At 46.2% G+C, this 19948-nt stretch overlaps 1 pseudogene; it reads left to right on the top strand.

The window, feature by feature from the left end:
* Positions 1-366: 366 nt before the first annotated feature.
* Positions 367-18649, top strand: LOC136490287 (probable pectinesterase/pectinesterase inhibitor 16; annotated as a pseudogene).
* Positions 18650-19948: the final 1299 nt, after the last annotated feature.

The raw sequence follows: 19948 nt of genomic DNA, 5'->3' as shown, positions 1-19948 counted from the left end.
CCCAAGACCCAGGTGAAGCTGCACGTACCAGACTTGCATTGTGCAACTAACAAAGAGCACACGCTCAAGAGACAGGCGAGATGCGAAGGCTAGAGGCGGTCCTTGCTGCATGGCCTTGCGCCATTGCCACGGTGGTGCTGCTAGCTCTCGCGACGGGAGTGGCTGCGGCCACCGAAGCGAAGCATGACGTGGACGGCTCTGCACGTCAACAAGATCAAGTCTCACGAGAGCGGCGGCGGCGGCTCACCGTCCGGCTCACCAGCAGCGGCGTTCCCGTCCTGGGTGACGCAACAGGACCGGAACCTCCTGGAGTCATCGTCGTCCCCCGCGGGAGCGAGTGGCGTCGTCGTCGTGGCGGACGCAGTGGTGGCGCTGGACGGCAGCGGGACGCACCGGAGCATCAACGAGCGGATCGCGGCCGTGACTGCGGCGAGCGGCGGCGGCAGCGCAGGGGCGAAGCCAGGATAAAATATCGCCGGGGTCCATACAAACATGTGATATTTTTTTGATAAAAGAATAAATCTAACGTTATCCCTTTTAGACAAGAGAACAGACCACTTATCACAACATAAAAATACAAAAAAAAAACTCAAACTAAGTTTTAACATAATTTGAATCAGACCACTTATCACAACATAAAAATACAAAAAAAAAAACTCAAACTAAGTTTTAACATAATTTGACCGTCTCGAGCAATGAGAAGTCTGGATGATGCGCTGCTTATTGGCTTCACTATATTGTAATTGAGTTCATTGACGTAACCAGCGATATTAACTTTTAGCTTGTGATAATATAATACTATAAATAATTTCAATAACAAATAATATAATAGTCACTACTAGAAAACAGACTTTTCATCCCGTCTCTATTTTTGCCTTTAGTCCCGGTATTTTTGTGTTCGAGACTAAAGGGACTATTAGTCCCGGTTGTATCCTCAAACAAGGATACAAAGTTCCTGTCCCAAGCGTGTGGCGACGGCAGGCAACAATTAGTCCCGGTTATAACCCAGAGCCGGGACTAAAGGTTATCCTTTAGTCCCGGCTGGACCCTCGAACCGGGAATAAATCTTTACTCCCGGCTTGAGACTCTAGCCGGGACTAAAGGATTACCTTTAGTCCTGGCTCTGGGCTATAACCGGGATAAAATCTTTCTTGATAAAATAATATAGTCGTGCTGGACAAAAAAAATGGGGCAGCCAGGCATTGAACCCACGACCTTATAGCCAAGGTCCAAACCGCAGCGCACTAGCTAGCCATCTGAACTAAGTCACTTTCTCGACAAGAAAGCACCCAAACATTTATTTAATAAGAGAAAAGACCCTTTAATTGATTATATTCTTTTGTTAACTATACTTTGAATTTTCTGGTCCATGTGCTTTCTAGTGCCTGATTGATCTCATAATTTTTATCAGGGTTTCAAATGCCCAGTGTGAAGCCACCACCAAGTTCGAGATTTTTTCTGAATTGGTTTGGTAATTTTTTCACTTTAATTGAATTTCCACGCGACTTCACCGATTAATTATACGTTGAACTGAGTCCACCTCCGAAAAGATCCGGAATGGTGCCAAACTTTGCCAAATGGTCTCTTGTGCCCTAGGAGACAAATATTTATGGAGGTTGATGCAAAATTATATTGTTTTGAATATGTAATTCGCCATATTTCGTCTCACGCGGCACAAAGAAAAATGTAATAATAAAAGTAATTATCAGAAAAATCTAAGATCTTGTGTGGGGCCATATTTTGGGTGTAAATGACTGCCAAAAAAATTTCAAGCCATTTCGACATAAGCGAAGTCGACGTGCTTCACAGAGGTATATAGAACCTTTCGTTGAACCTTATCTATACACCTAGGTTCTCTGGGACTCTGAAGTCCATTTGCTTTCCAGTGTCGGATTGGCCTCAAACTTTTTCTCAAGACTACAAATGCCCTGTGTGTAGCCACCACCAAGTTTGAGATTTTTCTGAGGTGGTTTGGTACTTTTTTAACTTTAATTGAATTTCCGCCCGAACTCACCGATTAATTATACAATGATTAATGAAGAACCTCAAGATTTATGTTACAATTACGTGAAAACTAATTTCCTGTCGAAAACCAATAAATTTAATAATTTCAATTAAAGTCTACATTTTTGCATTAACGAAAATAGTGAGTATTAGTTGCATTATGTTCAACATTTATAATAAAAAACACAATAGTTTAGGTCACATATTTTTTTTGTGCAGTAAATGAAAATAAAGTTTATTACTTTTTCTAAAAAAAATTATGCCTAGTATTGAATTTACTGCGCAAATAATAAGACTTAAACATTTAAATACAAAACATATATAAAATAAACTGATCTGCTTAAAAGTTGGCGCGAAATGAAAATGTAGCCCACCTTTAGTCCCGGCTCCTGCCACCAGCTGGGACTATAGGTGGGCTGCATTTGGCGGCCCGCTAAAAAATCCTTTAGTCTCGGCTCCTTCCAATAGCCAGGACTAAAGGTCCCACCTTTAGTCCCGGCTGGTGGCAGGAACCGGGACTAAAGGTGATTTAGTCCCGGGAGGTGGATGGAGCCGGGACTAAAGATGCTTTAGTCCCGGGAGGTGGATGGAGCCGGGACTAAAGATGCTTTAGTCCCGGGCGGTGGGTGGAGCCGGGACTAAAGGTCCCTCTCGTATATATCGCCGCCTCCCTTCTCTCTTCCTCCTCATCGATCGCGTCTTCGTCTTCAGCGCGTCCCCAGAGCTCCGTCGCCGCCGATTCGCCTCCCCGGCCACCCCCGACGCCGCCTTCCTCACCGGAGGGCACCCTGAGGCTCGCCCACCTCACCGGAGTAGCCCCGACGCCGCGCCCCTCATCGAGTAGCCCCCGGCCGCCCTCGACGCCGCGCGCGCCACGCCGCCGTTGATTTCGCCTTCCCAGCCACCCCCGACGTCGCCTTCCTCACTGGAGGGCACCCCGACGCCCGCCCACCTCGCCGGAGAAGCCCCGACGTGCCACGCCCGGCCAGGAGCCCCCATGCCTGGATCTAGCGCCGCTGTCCACCACCGCCCGTCGCCACTGCACTCCACTGTGGGTACCTTGTAAGGGACAAGCTCCCGAGCAATGCCTGTGAATGGAAAAAAATAACAATGCTCCTCATATTAGTTATGTCTCTGATAAGGACAAGGAGCTGATTTGGCAAGATGTTCTTGCACATTTCACGCTCCAAACAGATGATTATCATGAAGACATCACCCACGAAAGGTTGATGGAACGAGTTAGGCACTGGACAATGAAGAAGATGGCCACCCAATTCCAATCTTGGAAGAAGCAGCTGTACAAATCATACGTCAAGAAGAACAAGACTCCAAATTGGAACGATAAGGGCCCAATCGCGAAGGCAAGGCCCTACTAGGAGGAATTTGTACAGTACAAGACATCAGAAGAGGGTGCAGAATGGGCGAGAAGGAACCAAGAGAATTCCAGACAAAAGCAATACCACCATAACATGGGATCAAGTGGCTACACGACTTCCGTTCCCAAGTGGCAAAAAATGGAAGCAGACCTTATTGCCAAGGGGGTCGTACCTAAATCAGCATCGTGGCCTGAACGCACAAAGCGTTGGTTTTTAGGTCCTGGGGGAGGATCGGACCAAGTCATCGGGAAGCTCGTCCATGGCACAAAACTCGAAAGAGCAACAGAAAGGTTGATTCAAATTCTAAAAGCTAGAGATAGTGGACTATTCCGGCCCAACAGAGAGAAAGATGAACTGACATATTTCATCGGGACTGCTGTAACACCCTAATTTTGCATTTTCTAAAAAAATAGTCAAATTGATTTATTTAAGCAATTTATGTGAGCATTCAAACATAGGAAAGTAATAATTTTTGTAAAACTAAAATCAAATATAAGATTAGCTACAAGTGATGCATACATGCTGCTGCATATTAATTTGTGAATGTTTGGTATTGATAAAAAATTTCAAAGAGAATTGAAATTTGAAATTAAAATACTTTTGGAAAATTTGTTTGGAAAAAGAAAAAAAGGAAAAATTCTTTCTTTTCTCCTTCCCCCTCTCTTCCTGGATTTTCGTCCCAGCCCGAGCAGCCGCGTCAGCCCAGATCAGCCTCCCCCTGGCGTCCTGCGCCGGCCCAGCGATCGCGCCAGCCCAGCTCCATGCCGGCCCAAGTCCCTCGCGCCGCTGGAAACCGCCGCGCCTCCCTTTCCCCAGCCGCTGACGCCCGGCCCCGCCTGTCAGCTCCTCCCCCACCTCCTTCCGCGCGTCATGGGAGCGCCCTTCCCCGCGCCAGGCCTCTACAAAATGAAGCCCGCGCCCGAGCCGCCCCCCTGCTGCCTCTCCCCGCTCCACTTTTGTCCTCGCTCACGCCTCGGAGGCCGCAACCGGCGCACAGAGAACACCGAAATCCGCCGTCCGCGTCGCCGTCTTCCCCGAGCCGACTCCGACCCCGATTTCTCCCGCTGTGAGCCTCGCCATGCTCCCCTCTACCTCCCCATGCCATTTAATTCGAGTTTTGTGGCCCCTAGGGCTCTAACCGTATGCGCCGATAGCTTTTGGCCGCCGGCCATGGCGACCGCCGCCTCGGCCTTCCCCTCCGGCCACCTCTTTGGCCTGGACGTGTTCGCCTGCTCCCCCTCTCTCATCCAGTGGCTTCGGGTCATCGACTCGTGGCCCCTAGCCCCCATACCATGCTCGCCGGAGTGCTCCACGCCGCCGGCCATGGAGAGCCGCCGCGGCTGCACTGTTCCCCACCGACATCTCCTTCTTTCCCCCCCACATCTAATCCAAGCCGTCCGTTGCTTGATCGACGACCCACGTAGGCCGATACCCCTTTGCGGGTGGATTTGCTAAAGAGCCCTCCTGTTTTCGCGTAATAGAACCCGCAGTCCAAAGCGCATTTCCCCGAGTACGCATTCTCGTTTTGAAAGTGTAAAGTTCACTGCTTTAGTCTAAAATACGTTTTCAATATTTACAGAAATGTCATTTGAACTGTTTTGCTTATAAAATCGTCGTTTTAGCTCCGAATTGATCCGTTCAAATCGCATTAGCTTCGTAATTCCATAATCTACATGTTAGAAACACTGTTAGTCAAGTTTGAAACTTTTTAATTTCATGGTTAGATTTAATTAAATATATTGCTATAGGAAATCCTGTTTTAATCATAACTTTCGTATTTTAGCTTCGTTTTTCATGAACTTTGCGTTAACGTGATCGTAGCGAGACGTAGATTATTTTCACAAACATTTTATCTTGTTTTCTATACTATTGGTGTACTGTTCTAATGATAGGAATGTTTGCTTTGCATGAATGCTTTTGGAATGTTGTATGTTGCCGTGTTGGTCGCGTTCAGATGGTGAGGAGAACGTTGGAGACCAAGAATTCTTCGACGACTAGCAGGACCAGCAAGAGTTTTGTGCATTCAATTTTATCCTTAAAATTGGGTGTGACAAATTGGTATCAGAGCCGTGTTGACTATAGGACGTAAGCCTAGTTAGAAAACGGTAGTTTTAACATCTTTGCTCCTCTGGTTTCTTACTTACTGTCTTATTCTTGTTATTTTATTAAAACATTTATGCTTTTCATACCTTAATCTATTATATAAAATTATTGATTCTAATTCTATCTCACTTTAAATCTATAGATGTCTCATAACCCGAAGACTGCTCGCCTCAGCACTGCTGGCTATCGTGCCCTGTTCACCCCACATGCTCCACAGGTGGAGAAGGAGATTGTGATCATCTCTGACGACGAGGAGATGGCTACCCCGACGCCTGCACCTGCTCCTACTCTAGCTGTCGCACCGGTCTATCCTGTCGTAGCTTCACCTGAGGAGTCGACGGCTACTTCCCCTACACCTACACCATCCCCAGCTGTCCCCGTGGTGGATGAGGAGATAGGCTAGAAGTGCAAGTACTACTTCAAGCCAGCCCTAGAGACGGCCTACTACCACACCCTCCTCACTCACGTGCTGGACAACTACTACCCCGACCTGCACGCCTCCATCAGCTACCACTGTGCAGAGTACCAGCATCCATTGGAGGCTACCTTCTGGAAGGTAGAGCTGGTGGTCACCTCTTGGAACGACATCAAGAATGGACATGAGGTGGAGACTGTCCACCGTGCCCCTGCCAGGAGGGCCCATGCCTTGGATGGCATGGAGGATGCAGCATAGGACGCCTACATCCACTACCATGGTTGTCGCTTTGAGGCCATGAGGGAGGATCGTTTCAGGTTCCTTCCTCGCAATGATGATGAGGGTGTTTGGCAGGTCTTGGCTCCACCAGAGAGTGACTCAACTCTGGAAGCAACGGCGCAGCATGTGCACGCTATGCAGGGGGTGGATGAGGAAGTCAAAGGAGAACTGCGTGCATCTCAGAGGGCTGAGAGACGTCTCCAGAAGCAAGTGGATGAACTTCGAGCTCAACTTGGGCAACCATCCATCTACAAGAAGAAGCACCGGTCCTTCACCATGATTGACACCGCTCCATAGGTGTTAGGTGCCTTGATTTAGACTACCACATCGCTAGTTCGTGTTTCATATTTAGTCTTGTTTGGTCTTGTGAACTTGGATGATTAGATGTTTTAATTTGTGAACTTGGTTGATTTGGTATTTGCTTGATTGCTGGAAGTTTGTGGGCATGTCCACAACTTCCTTAGATTGGAACCTTAAGTTTAGAATGAAATCTTAATGCAGATGTTTCGTTTTATCTTATCTCTGCTGTGCTGATTTCTGTAGCAGCCTGTGTTCTTTATCTGGTATCTCGAAATCTGGGCTGTCAAAAATTCTGAAAATTTTGTGGAGATAACTAGACTTATGTATCTTTCAAATGTCTCTAGAATCACATCAATAGCTGTTCAGGTTTGTGAGATCTAGCTGACACAAGTTGATATTCCTGCGCTGTCTGGAACCCAGAACAGATTCGGTTTAGCTCTACTTTTGACCATGTGTGTGTCAGAATCTGTAAAAGTGATCTACATAAAAGTTGTAGATGATCTCCTAAGCTTTCTAACAATTCTTAGTACACCTCTGTTGGATCTATTAAACTCGAGTTATAACAGTTTTACTGAACTGCTGAATTTGAATCTTGTCCAAAAAATTCTCAGCATTGTTTCTTATCTTTTGTAAGCTCTCTATAATTGGAAAATCTCTAAATTTTGCGCATTTGTTGGAAAACAGATGGCCGCAAGAGGAGGAAGAGGCAGAGGCCATGGTCGTGGTCATGATGCTCTCATTAATCCACCACCCCCGCCACCTGTGACCATGGAACAAATATTGGGAATGCAAGCGCAGTTGATGCAAGCTATGATGCAGCGCTTGGACAATGAACCTGCAAGAGGACCACCGCCTGTTCAAGTCAGAGTTAAGCGTGGAGAGTTTATGAAAGGTCGTCCACTAGTGTTCACCCATGCCTCAGACCCTATGGAGGCAGATGATTGGTTGATTGCTGTGGAGAAACAACTGAACATAGCACAATGCAACGATCTTGAGAAGGTGTTGTATGCTTCTGGGCAACTCCAAGGAGCTGCTCAGGATTGGTGGGAATCATTCTAGTTTGGACGTCCCAACAATGCTCCTGCTATCACCTGGTAGGAATTCAAGGACAATTTCCAGTCATACCATATTCCCGATGGACTAGTGGAACTGAAGTAAGAAGAATTCAGGTCCCTCAAGCAAGGATCCATGACTGTGGCGGAGTATCGGGACAAGTTCGCACAACTATCACGCTATGCTCCAAATGATGTAGCGGACGACAAGGATAAGCAACACCGTTTCCTCAAGGGACTCTATGATGGACTACAGCTCCAGCTGATGTCTAATATTTACCCTAACTTCTAGTCTTTGGTGAATCGCGCTATCGTGATTGACGATAAGCGCAAGGAGATGGAAACTAAGAAGAGGAGGCTACAAGGGCAAGCTTCTGGAAGCAACACTCGCCCACGTGCTTATCCCCAGCAATGTTTTCAGCAGAGGAATCAAGGACCAACTCACTAGGGAAACCATGGTCAGTATCCTCAGCGGAACCAGTTCCAGCAACGCCCCCACTACCAGCAACAGTTTGGAAATCAGCGTCCCCCCGCAACAGACCAGCAATCCTGCAACACGCCAGGGAGTGCCCAACAATGCTCCTGTGAAGAGTGGTGCACCCAACAATCCCAACGCCTGCTATCGCTATGGAGAAGTAGGTCACTATGCTCATTAGTGTCCTAAGAAGCAGAACCAACAAGCACCTCAGAACCAGACCGGCAATCAGAAGTTCAACGCTCGACCACCTCACACTGCGAAGGTGAACTATGTGTCATCTGATGCATCTCTAGAGATGCCTGAGGTCATGTTGGGTACGTTCAGCGTCAACTCTATCTCTGCTACCGTACTTTTTGATTCTGGTGCTTCGCATTCTTTTATCTCCCAAGCTTTTGTTAGAATGCATAGCATACCTTTGTGTGCCATGAAAAACCCCATACTAGTAAATTCCCCGAGAGGTAGTATGCCAGCTTCTTACTAGAGCCCCTCAACTAGCATTTCCTTAAGGGGGGTAGACTTCAAAGTGAAACCAATTGTGTTGAGAACAGCGGGAATTGATCTTATTCTGGGAATGGATTGGATGAAACAACACCGGGCAGTGATTCAGTGTCAGGAGAAATCTGTGGTTGTGACATCACTCAATGGAGATAGAATCTGTGTAGAAGTGGTAGTGCAAGATCAGCCTACAACCACAGTGAACTAGCTAGATGGTGAAGCCAATAAACAAGATCATGTCGTGGAGGAGTTCTCGGATGTCTTCCTCGATGACTTGCCAGGTATGCCACTTGACCGAGACATTGAATTCATTATTGAATTATTACCTAGAACTGCACCAATAGCTAAACGTCCATATAGAATGGGAGTTAATGAATTAGAAGAGCTTAAGAAACAACTAAAAGAGTTGCAAGAAAAAGGTTTCATATGCCCCAGTTCTTCCCCATGGGGGGCACCTATGATCTTTGTGGATAAGAAGGATGGTAGTCAACGGATGTGTGTGGATTACCGTTCACTTAATGAGGTTACAATCAAGAATAAATACCCTTTGCCTAGGATTGACGACCTGTTTGATCAGTTGAGAGGAGCCCATGTGTTCTCCAAGATTGATCTCCGCTCAAGGTACCATCAGCTAAAGATTCGAAACTCGGACATACCCAAGACAGCATTCACTACACGGTATGGATTGTATGAGTATACCATTATGTCTTTTGGATTGACCAATGCACCTGCATACTTCATGTATCTGATGAATAAGGTGTTCATGGAGTTTCTGGATAAATTTGTTGTGGTATTCATAGATGACATACTGATATTCTCCAAGACTGAAGAAGAACACGCTGAACATATAAGGTTAGTCTTGCAAAAGCTTAGAGAACATAAGTTGTACGCTAAGCGGAGCAAGTGTGAGTTTTGGTTGAAGGAAGTCTCTTTTCTGGGTCATGTTGTCTCCAATGGTGGAATAGCAGTGGATCCAGGCAAAGTGCAAGATGTATTGAATTGGAAACCACCAATAACTGTAAGTGAGATTTGAAGCTTTTTGGGATTGGCTGGATACTACAGAAGGTTCATTGAAGGTTTTTCCAAGCTAGCTAAGCCTATGATAGCTCTGTTGGAAAAGAATGCTAAGTATGCATGGTCGGATAAATGCCAGGCAAACTTTGATGAGCTAAAGAAGAGATTGACTACGGCTCCAGTATTAATTTTGCCTGATTTAGGTAAGAACTTCTCTATATATTGTGATGCATCCCGTTTGGGCCTTGGATGTGTGCTTATGCAAGAAGGAAGAGTGGTGGCATATGCATCTGGACAATTGAGAAAGCATGAGTTGAATTACCCTACTCATGACTTAGAATTGGTAGCTGTGGTTCATGCTTTGAAAATCTGGAGACATTATCTAATTGGGCATAAGAGTGACATCTATACAGATCACAAGAGTTTGAAGTACATCTTTACCCAATCAGATCTGAATCTGAGACAACGTCGTTGGTTAGAATTGATCAAAGATTATGATTTGGAAGTGTATTATCACCCGGGAAAAGCAAATGTCATAGCTGATGCACTTAGCAGGAAGAGCTATGCCAATGGACTTCAGATGACACCTATGTCAGCAGAGTTGTGTGCTGAAATGGAGTATCTCAACTTGAGCCTTGTCATTAATGCAATGGAATTGGTGATAGAGCCTACTTTGGAGCAAGAGATACGCAAAGGTCAATTGGAGGATGAAAAACTTAAGGAGATAGCAGAGAATGTAGTGCTTGGTAAGGCACCAGGATTCAGGACAGATGAGAATGGTACTCTTTGGTTCGGAAAAAGAATATGTGTACCTAAAGTGAAGGCTATCCGTGATGCGATTCTGCAAGAGGCCCATGAGTCTGCTTATTCTATACATCCCAGAAGTACCAAGATGTATTTGGATCTCAAGGAGAAGTATTGGTGGTACGGTTTGAAGAGAGATGTGGCAGAGTATGTGGCTTTGTGTGACACTTGTCAAAGAGTGAAAGCTGAGCATCAAAGACCTGCAGGGTTACTACAACCGATGAAGATTCCTGAATGGAAATGGGAAGAAGTTGGTATGGATTTTATCGTAGGATTGCCCCACACTCAAAGAGGCTATGATTCAATATGGGTAATAGTGGATCAACTCACCAAGGTTGCCCACTTTTTACCAGTCAAGACTACCTATACGGGTGCAAGACTAGCAGAGTTGTACATGGAAAGAATAGTGTGCTTGCATGGTGTTCCCAAGAAAATTGTGTTGGATAGAGGCACTCAGTTTACATCGCAATTCTAGCATAAAGTACATAGGTCTTTGGGGACAAAGTTGAATTTCAGTTCTGCTTACCACCCGCAAACTGATGGACAGACTGAAAGGATCAACCAGATTTTGGAAGATATGTTGAGAGCTTGTGCACTACAGTATGGTGATAGTTGGGATAAAAGTCTGCCATACGCAGAGTTCTCGTATAACAACAATTATCAGAAGAGTCTTAAGATGACACCTTTCGAGGCGTTGTATGGACGTAAATGTAGAACGCCTTTGTTCTGGAATTAGACTGGTGAAACTCAAGTGTTTGGACCTGATGTCCTTAGAGACGCGGAAGAACAAGTGAGAATGATTAGAGACAATTTGAGAGTGGCTCAGTCCCGATAGAAGAGTTACGCTGATACTCACAGAAGAGAGCTGACTTTCGAAGTTGGTGATTATGTGTACTTGAAGGTGTCACCAATGAGAAGTGTGAAAAGATTCAATATGAAGGGAAAGTTAGCACCAAGGTATATAGGACATTTTAAGATCCTAGAGAGACGTAGAGAAGTAGCTTATCAGTTGGAACTGCCTGAGAGTTTGTCAGGTGTGCACGACGTGTTCCATGTTTCCCAATTGAAGAAGTGTTTGAGGGTACCAGAAGAGTAAATTCCTTTGGAAGAACTTGCTGTTAAGGAAGATCTTACTTATGAAGAGTATTCGATAAAGATCTTGGAAACTGCCGAAAGAGTTACGAGAAGTCGAACCATAAAGATGTGCAAGGTGCAGTGGAATCGGTATACAGAGGATGAAGCTACTTGGGAAAGAGAAGAGGATCTGAGAAAGTCTTACCCACAACTGTTTGAGTAAGCAATCACCCAAATCTCGAGGATGAGATTCATCTTAAGGGGGGTAGAATTGTAACACCCTAATTTTGGATTTTCTAAAAAAATAGTCAAATTGATTTATTTAAGCAATTTATGTGAGCATTCAAACATAGGAAAGTAATAATTTTTGTAAAACTAAAATCAAATATAAGATTAGCTACAATTGATGCATACATGCTGCTGCATATTAATTTGTGAATGTTTGGTATTGATAAAAAATTTCAAAGAGAATTGAAATTTGAAATGAAAAAGCTTTTGGAAAATTTGTTTGGAAAAAGAAAAAAAGGAAAAATTCTTTCTTTTCTCCCTCCCCCTCTCTTCCTGGATTTTTGGCCCAGCCCGAGGAGCCGCGTCAGCCCGGATCAGCCTCCCCCTGGCGTCCTGCGCCGGCCCAGCCCCGCTCCGGCCCAGCGACCGCGCCAGCCTAGCTCCACGCCAGCCCAAGTCGCGCGTGCCGCTGGAAACCGCCGTGCCTCCCTTTCCCCAGCGGCTGACGCCCGGCCCCCGCCTGTCAGCTCCTCCCCCCACCTCCTTCCGCGCGTCCCGCAACCGCCCGCGCGTGCGCCTGTAGCAACCGACGCCCCGCTCCACGCGCGTTGTGGGAGCACCCTTCCCCCATGCCCCAGCCTCTACAAAACGGAGCCTGCGCCCGAGCCACCCCCCTGCTGCCTCTCCCCGCTCCACTTTCGCTCTCGCTCACGCCTCGGAGGCCGCAACTGGTGCATAGAGAACACCGAAATCCGCCGTCCGCGTCGCCGTCTTCCCCGAGCCGACTCCGACCCTGATTTCTCCCGCTGTGAGCCTCGCCATGCTCCCCTCTACCTCCCCATGCCATTTAATTCGAGTTTCGTGGCCCCTAGGGCTCTAACCGCATGCGCCGATAGCTTTTGGCCACCGGCCATGGCGACCGCCGCCTCGGCCATCCCCTCCGGCCACCTCTTTGGCCTAGACGTGTTCGCCTGCTCCCCCTCTCTCATCCGGTGGCTTCGGGTCATCGACTCGTGGCCCCTAGCCCCCGTACCATTCTCGCCGGAGTGGTCCACGCCGCCGGCCATGGAGAGCCGCCGCGGCTGCACTGTTCCCCGCCGGCATCTCCTTCTTCCCCCCCCCCACATCTAATCCAAGCCGTCCGTTGCTTGATCGACGGCCCACGTAGGCCGATACCCCTTCGCGGGTGGATTTGCTAAAGAGCCCTCCTGTTTTCGCGTAATAGAACCCGTAGTCCAAAGCGCATTTCTCCGAGTACGCATTCTCGTTTTGAAAGCGTAAAGTTCACTGCTTTAGTCTAAAATACGTTTTTAGTATTTACAGAAATGCCATTTGAACTGTTTTGCTTATAAAATCGTCGTTTTAGCTCTGAATTGATCCATTCAAATCACGTTAGCTTCGTAATTCCATAATCTACATGTTAGAACCACTGTTAGTCAAGTTTGGAACTTTTTAATTTCATGGTTAGATTTAATTAAATATATTGCTATAGGAAATCCCGTTTTAATCATAACTTTCGTATTTTAGCTCCGTTTTTCGTGAACTTCGCGTTGACGTGATCGTAGCGAGACGTAGATTATTTTCACAAACATTTTATCTTGTTTTCTATACTTTTGGTGTACTATTCTAATGATAGGAATGTTTGCTTTGCATGAATGCTTTTGGAATGTTGTATGTTGCCGTGTTGGTCGCGTTCAGATTTTGAGGAGAACGTTGGAGACCAAGAATTCTTCGACGACCAGCAGGACCAGCAAGAGTTTTGTGCATTCAATTTTATCCTTAAAATTAGGTGTGACAACTGCTGAGCATTGTGGACGAACTAGAGGCAAAGGGGCCGTTCCGTGGGTGCAAGGTTTCCCTGAATGGATCGATTCATACAAAAGCCGCCAGAGATGGAAGGATGAGGATGCAGAGAGGATCCGCATCTTGCAGCAATATGTTATTGAGTCACGGGAAGCGGTGCTTGAATCACAAAGGCGAGAAAAAGAAATTCAAGCGAAAATGCAAGAGGAAGTCGCAAGGCAAGTGCAAATACAATTGAGTGCCCATGGGATTACAACAGCTCCGGGAATCAACATTAGCTCCAATCAGTTGAGAAGCAGTTGTGCTTCTACGAAGCTGCCTGATGCCATAAAAGATGCAGAGCTGCGCTTCCCCGTGGATGACGTCACTGAACCTTTTACATCATGTGAGCTGCACATTCCAAAAGATAATGGCACAGTGAAGGTGGCTATTGGTGTTGTAAACCCTATCGACCGTACCAAGACACCAAGAATCCATGGAGCAGTAGTACCAGCTGGATATGCTACCGTCTCGGTGGATAAAGCTATTGAAGGTTTTAGTGATGTGCCTCTTGACATTCATGGAGGTGATGGGGAGAAGACCATGGGAGAAGCAGAGAAGTCATTCATTGCATGGCGCAAGCGCTAGATCAATATTCCCGCGAAGCCGTTGCCACACAATAGGTACGGATGAAAGTGAACAAAACAATTTTTTTATTAATTTTATATTGCCTCTTAAATAACAATTGACTCATTGTCTTCTGTACGCACACAGCAGGGCCTCCCCCAACCTAAGTCGAATAGTACAATCACCAGACCAGCATAGTGCTTTGGGCGGTGGTTACGATGGGGTAGAAGACACGGCTGCATCCCCACCATCTCCAAGACGGTCTCCACCACCGCCGCCACCGCCTCCAAGGTGTTCCCCAACGCCGCCTCAAAGGTCTCCAACGCCTGTTCCCCCACCTCCTCCCATGAACCAGGGAAGACGGCTACAAACAAATAAGCCATCTGCCCCACCGGCGAAGACGACCAAGAAGGCCCCGTGAAACCAAGGCCAATTCCACAGAAATTGCCTGGTGAAATGAGTAAAGAGGAGTTACATGATGCGGTTAAAAAAACCGTCGAAGCATTCTTCTCAGGCACAGGGAAGAGGAAGCAGCAGGAGCAGAAGCACTTCCACCTACCTCCAGCTAAACTAAGGCGGATGGTGGAAGCTGAGCAGAAAAAGAGGCGGCAAGCTCGTAAGCCCTCGCCACCATCAGACTTTGACCGCACTCTTAACAAGATAATCAAGAAAGCTGCTAAAGCAGGGAAAATTGTTGCACAACTCGGAGAACAAGAATTGCAATCAGTCCCTCCTCTAGTTATTGCTAATGAATATGGTTCAAACATAGATATGCTGGATATGATGGAAATACCTGCTGATAAAGAAGTGGATATGGTGGAACTTGCTAACTTTTATGCTATGAGAGGTATCGACCTTGGCGATTTCCTCTTCGAAAGTGCGCCGGTAGCGGATGAATGGCAGAAATATGAGCATGGTAGGAGTCTATGGAATCATAAGACCATCAATGAACTGGGTACACAATTGTTCAAGCTAAACACCTTGTACCTCGACGCGTGTCACCGGAACGAGTTCTATATTTCTATCAAAATCAAAGACGACCATTGGTTCCGTGGCGATGACGTTATGTACATTGAGTTAGCTGAATTACACCAACTAGTCCACCGGAACTCTCTCGACAAGACTCTCATCAGCTGCTATTGTCTGTAAGTGATTCTTTCTACTAATTAATAATAAGTCGCTACGTACGTACATGTCTGTGTTTATTATCCTCACTCTATATATATGATGCAGGTTTGAGATGGGAGAGTGCAAAAAGAGAGGGTGTACTGATATTGGTTTCATTGATCCACATATCGTATTCAAAAACCCTAAACCCCAACCAACATGGAAAGCAGAAACGGAGGCCAATATCAAGATGTTCTTAGAGAAGCAACATGACAAGAAATGTATACTCTTCCCCTACAACTTCAGGTAAGTGTTCATAATGTCGACGATCATGTATCCAGATATATATGTTCACTGTACCTGTTAGCTAATTAATGAGTGTTAATGGACATGGTAGTGAACACTAGATATTGATGGAACTCGATCTAGAGAAAGGTCATCTAGGCATCTGGGACTCGATGAGAAAAGAGCAAAAAGAGTTTCAAGAGATGATAGATATTATTCAGAGGTAATTGCAGTCTCACTAGCAAAACTATTCCAGTCTCTCTGCATGCAAATTAATGGTCCAAATATTTTTTATGTTATTTGGTAGTTGTTGGGAAAAGGTCTGTCAGGAACACCATATGAAACGCAAAGTGCCACTGAAAGTAGTGCTATACAAAGTAAGTACTATATACCTACCTTAGTTCAATTTCCCTATGCTCTGATGATGACGAATCTTTTTCTCGTAAAGTGGGTTCTGCGGCAGCCCCAGGGGACCAATCTCTGTGGATACTATGTTTGCGAGTTCATGAGAGTGTGCTAAAAAAGAACTAGTCTAGAGGAAAAAAGGGTAAGTGTACACACATATATATATATTCTTCATACACATATATATATATATATTCGTGATAGATACAATTTATTTATCATTATTCTTGATACATATATATATATACTAATATACTTTTTCTTTATCTCATATCTCAAATTGAAGACTCGTTGGTTGAAGGAAAAAACCCTGGACACACACCATCTCAAAGCAATCCAAGAGACAATAGGTGGATTTCTGAATGATCAGGTCTTAACTCCCGGCGGCGAGTTTTACTATGACCCAAATATGTGATGATGAAAACCAAATTTCATATTGATCCAAAGAACATGTGATGATGAAATGTACAATTAATGCAAACTTTACATGTGACGATGAAATGTAATATTATGTTTTAGTTTACTTTTACTTGTGTTGCTTGCGTGCATTGATCGAGCGAAAACTTTACAGTACGCGCGCGTATACGTATATTACTTTGCAGCGAATAATGCGTATTCGAAAACCAAATTAAAACAAAAAAGAATCATCAATTGAAATAAGCAGGAAAAGAAAAAAAGACCCTTTAGTCCCGGTTAGTAATACCAACCGGGAATAAAGGGGTCAGCCCAGGCGCTGGCGTGGCTACCTTTTTAGTCCCGGTTGGTATCACCAACCGGGACTAAAGGTCCACTTCTATTCCCGGCTACTGACCCTTTATTCCCGAACTCGTATTCCTGGCTGCGTAACCGGGAATAAAGGGGGTTGGTAGCCGGGAATAGAAGCCGTTTTTTTACTAGTGAGTATAATATTATGAATAATATTGTATATAAGCTTGTACATTATTGATATAAATATTAATCTCACTACCAAGATTGTTTAGTTGTGTTGACTATTTAGATTTAAAATATTTTTGGAGCTTAAACAGTGATATAAGCGATTTAGAATTTACCTAATTAAAATATTCTCTAAATTATGCAAGCTGCAAGTTGAATCCTTTTAGGCTCCAGCTGTGCTGGTACAGCACGTTTATGAAGGCAAGAAGGCTAAAAAAGGCCGAGACTACTGGGCTTGCCTCTTGCCTTTGGTTTATTATGCGGCTTGCACAGTCGCATCGCAAGCCTAGCCAGTCACCACGCTAGTCTGCTGGGTTGCCGCTGCGGTCTACCGGGGTCAAACAGTTTTTTTGCTGGGGTCTGTGCCGGCCAAAATTTGTAGAGTACGTGAGGCTGTCGCTGAGTCGTCGGGGTTGGCCGACCCGGACCACACCACGTAGCTTCGCAACTGTGGCAGCGGCGGGAGGAAGGTGATACACGTGAAGGCCGGGCGGTACGAGAAGAGCGTGACCATCTCGAGCAAGCAGAAGAACGTGATGCTGCTGGGCGCCGGCAAGGGGAAGAGAGCGTCATCGTCGGCCACAAGAGCGCCGGCGAAGGCTACACCACCTACGCCTCCGCCACCGTCGGTACGTGATGCTATACGCGTCTGCATTATTCATCTTCTCTTGCACAAAAGCTACACGCCTAGTTGCAAAGTTGGAACCTTTCACGTGTGGAATGAAGTGATTTGTTGGCCTAGAAAAGAGAGTGAAGTTAATCTTCACTCTTCAGTCTGCACTCTGCAATGTAAAAAGCTTAAGCTCCTAGAATGCATGGTAGGGTTTACAACTAGTCTTTTTGTACTGCAGCTAGATGCAAATGGGCAAAGCAAAGCGAAAGATGCGTTGGTTCGATTTGATCGTTTGTTGCCTACGCATTTCCATGCTCTGTGTTCTGTTGACATCTCATCTACACCTGTGTAGCACACACCAAGACTGCACGAATCATCAATGATGCATGGTTCACGTGGTTGCAACATGCATGCATGGAGCACCGTTAAACAGCGTCGACAGCGACGTCTCACTTGCCATGTCGCCCACTCTCTTCTTCACCCTTTGTCTCCTTTGTTATTTGTGCTTGACAGTGCACTCCCATGGTTGTCTTCTAAACATTCTACTAGTAGTAACACTAACACTAACACCTTTCATGACCATCTCTCTGCGTACTTACGTGTGGTACAGCTGCGATGGGCTCGGGCTTCATCGCCAAGGGCCTGACGATCCTCAACACCGCCGGGCCAGGGAAGGGCCAGGCGGTGGCGCTGCGCGTCGGCGGCGACCTCTCCGTGGTGTACCAGTGCGGCATCCAGGCGTACCAGGACACGCTCTACGTCCACTCGGGCCGCCAGTTCTACGCCGCCTCCGACATCGCCGGCACGGTGGACTTCGTCTTCGGCAACGCCACCGTGGTGCCGCAGAGCTGCGACATCCAGGCGCGGAGGCCGAGCCCGGGGCAGGAGGACACGGTGACGGCGCAGGGCCGCCGGACGGACCCGAACCAGAACACCGGCATCTCCATCCACCGGTGCAGGGTCTCCGGCACGCCGGTCTACCTGAGCCCGCCGTGGCGGAGGTACTCACGGACCGTCGTCATGGAGAGCTTCCTCGACCGGTCGGTCGCGCCGGCCGGGTGGCTCGAGTGGTCGGGGCAGTTCGCTCTCAGCACGCTGTACTACGGGGAGTACGGGAACACCGGGCCTGGTGCCGGGACCAGCCGGCGAGTGACGTGGGCTGGAGTGCACACGTCACTGTCCAGGTCAGATGCCGTGAGGTTTACCGTGGCGGAGTTCATCCTGGGAGACGCGTGGTTGGGTGGCACTGGAGTTAGCTATATTTCACGACTGTGAGCTGAATGTCCTCTGCTCGTCACTATATATGTGTACGTATTCTCCTATTCGGTGTCCGGGGACCGATTAACTTACGTCGGATCAACCAATTTTAATGAATAAATAAAAGATGAAAAAAAATTGAAACGCACGCGCACGCTACTCCTTGTACTCTGAGACTGAGTCCGCCTGAAAAGTACGTCAGTCGTGACCTCTTGAGTACATGAATAATTAATAGACCGGCCTGTTTGGTTGCTCACCCACCCTGAGGTAAATTTTGGCGCTGCAGAGTAATTTGGCCAGTGTTTGGCTTAATTTGTAACCGAAGACTGGCTAAGCACAAGAATATTGGCCGTGCTCGTGTAAGCTACGATTAAGGGCACTCCCAGCACAGATGGGTTCTACGATAGTTAATTAGTATGCCAACTAAGACAAATGATGATCTGGTATTGTAATTAAGGAAGAGAGAGAAGGAAATGATTCATTACATAAGAAACCATGACACAGGAACCAAATATAAAGAGATGTGATAGGTAGATGATCAAAAGAGAATATATGATTGGACAAAGAAATATTTTGAAGAAACTATACATTGGGAATATTGTTTGTGTATGTAGTGTTTACATAAATATAGAAATCACCTCACAGTTTATGGTATGGCACTGCTACAGAAAAGATTTTCAGAGGCGCACATTGCGGCCACCTTTTGCAAACGGTTACTGTAGTACATCAAAACACGCAATCACTGTCGGTTATAAGCCTAGGATCAATTGGGGGAAGCTATTCACCCGGCAGTGAAGGCACCTATATATATATTACTGCCGGCTCAAATTAAACCACCACCCTGGCAGCGACGTATGACTGCTGGGTCAGGCCAAAAACTGACATTGATAAGTGTCATATCACTACTAGCTAAGGCTATGACCTGTGAAACCCTAAGTTTGATTTTGGTAATTAAATGATAACAAGTGGACTAATGCTTTCAGTTGAGTTGTGATTCATCTAGGGTCCACACAAAGGTGGAAAATGGCACCTAGCATGGGCCATAGCTGATTTTGGTGGTTGGTTGAGAACATGATTAAATGGATTAATATCATTTGCAAGTATACAATGTATAGTTTATTCAGATACAAGGACGCATTGGACTTAGAACGTCAAGATCATGTAATCAACACCTCAAGGAAGACAAAGGACCATTGGAGATCATAGAAGATATGCTAAAAGTCCAGTACATCAAGTAGAAGAAGCCCGGACGAGAAGACGTGAAGAAACAGAGTGAAACAAGGCTGCACAGCAGCATAGGAAATCCCTAGTGGTTGC

This window comes from Miscanthus floridulus, chromosome 10, assembly GCF_019320115.1.
Source record: "Miscanthus floridulus cultivar M001 chromosome 10, ASM1932011v1, whole genome shotgun sequence".
NCBI lineage: Eukaryota > Viridiplantae > Streptophyta > Magnoliopsida > Poales > Poaceae > Miscanthus > Miscanthus floridulus.
This window is presented reverse-complemented; position numbering and strand designations above follow the sequence as displayed.